Source organism: Bison bison, unplaced genomic scaffold, assembly GCF_000754665.1.
Source record: "Bison bison bison isolate TAMUID 2011002044 unplaced genomic scaffold, Bison_UMD1.0 scf7180017864340, whole genome shotgun sequence".
NCBI lineage: Eukaryota > Metazoa > Chordata > Mammalia > Artiodactyla > Bovidae > Bison > Bison bison.
In genome coordinates, this window is record NW_011494912.1 from 4,036,710 (window position 1) to 4,038,772 (window position 2,063).

Below are 2,063 nucleotides of genomic sequence, written 5' to 3' on the forward strand. Positions count from 1 at the left end.
GGAAGATTTCACACGCCTCAGGGCAACTAAACCTGTGCAGACGCGGCACAGCCATAAATCAATAAGTAACTGGGGGAAAAAAAAAGTCATTGTCTTCTTTTTGCATTTGAAACAAGTTCTGCTTTGAACAGAAGGCAGGGCTTCTCCAGGTTGTCAGCAGCCCCCTCATCTGGCATGCTCACCTTGCACTTGCTTCGAGTCTCCTGCTCTTGGTGGATCCACTGGAATTTCACACCCAAGTGGAAGGGGTACCCGCTCTGTTCCCGCTCGTGCTCATTTTCCTGTTGGACTTCACTTACAACACATGCACACATCCAAAGACAGAATTATTAAGAATTTCAAGATGGCAACAACAGAGCATTGTGTAACTGAGCGAGGAACCCTTCTGAGCTCAGGGCCCCGCGTGGCCCAGGATGTGGGTCCTGCCAAAGGGAGCAGGTTTGGGTCCTATGCCTGTTACATATCATCTGTGCCCACCTGAAGTTCATTTTGGTGTCCAAAGGGAGTCTGCAGAACCCTGGGGGTTTGCCTGAAGCCCCCACCCCGAGGCTGGTCAAAGGCATCATCTCTAACTGGATCCTCCTCATGGACCCCAAACTTTGGTTTCAGGAGCCTGTTTTCTGCTCTCTTCACCCTCCCCACGCCCCCAGGCTGGTCCTCCTTCCCAGAAACCAGAGACCTGCCTCCCCGCCTCAGCTGCTCATGAGCTGTGCATCCTTGAATAGGGTACCTCCCCTCTCTGGGTCTCGTTTTCCCTGGGGTGAGATGAGAGCTGAGAGCCGCGATGACATGGCTGCTTCCTGGACTTGCCATCAGCAAGGCTGGCGCGGGGGGGAGCGTCCTTCTCTCTTGCCCACCTCTTTGTCAGATGTGGGGACGCTTTTAAGGAACTATCAGTGTTGATGGTCAGGTCAGGCGGCCAGGCCCCCTTCCTGGGGTGGGGTTGGGGACGTTCATCCCCAAGTACATTGGTTTCCTACCAGTTGGAGTTTCTGCTGACACCGCTGTATTTTCAGCACTGGCATTGTGCTTGTATTTAGGTCAGGCCTATTTTAATTCCACTGGGACCAGGGCTGGGCTGAGACTGCCTTTCAGGCCTGACCCAGAGAAGTACTGGGCTGGTTCAGTCCAACTGGGCTGCTGAGGGTTTTGGGAGGTGGCGAGGGGAGGAGCCGGGAGGTGTGGAGGGAGACAGGACTGGACAGGCGGCCCTGGCCCCCAGACCCTGGAGCCCCTCCATCCTGGCTGGATCCCCCACCACACGCACTTAGCTGTTGAGGAGGAGAGAGACTCCTGGACGGAGCATTCAGGGACAAGGTTTTGATCCCACCAACGTGCAGTATGATTTTGGCAAGTGATGCCCTCTCCTGCCTCAGTTTCCCACCTGTGTGACAAGGCCTCTTGATGACCCTAGCCAGCATCACAGGGGTATGCTAGGTCCTCAAATCACCATGCTTAAGAGTCCAGACTGGCGTCCTCACGTGGCCACTTGCTAGCTGTGTGACCTTGTCAAGTTATGAGACCTCTCTGTGCCCGAATGGTCCCAGCTGAAAAAGGGAGATAAAAATAGAACCCATCTCACGAGGCTGGAGGGAGTGAAATGACAGAAAGCACATAAAAGCGGTCATGTGGGCCCCGCCTGGAACTCGGGAACCTTGGCAGGAGGGAACTGGCAGTCGGGGGTTATTTTCATCACCGACGTCCACCCAGGGTGCCCCTCAGCTCCCAGCCCCCAGCCTTGGCGCAGGCCCGAGCCACGGAGGCCCGGCGTTCATTGACATTCTGACCGCCAGCATCCTTACCTGGCCTGAGTCAACCTATCCCACATCTATCACTAGATCTGGTAATTAAATACCCTTGATGGTTTTTTATTGGAACGAGGCAGGACCTACACATGACTTGCTTTTTAATTAATAACCAGCCTCTCTCCTCACTCCCCTCTCCACCCCCTGCTGTCCTTGAGGACAGGCCCAGGTGAGGGACCCAAAGTCAACCCGGGTCTGTTCGGCCAGCTCTGGAGGGAGGCGTGCAGTCATTCCTGACACCCCTCCACCTCCCCGCCA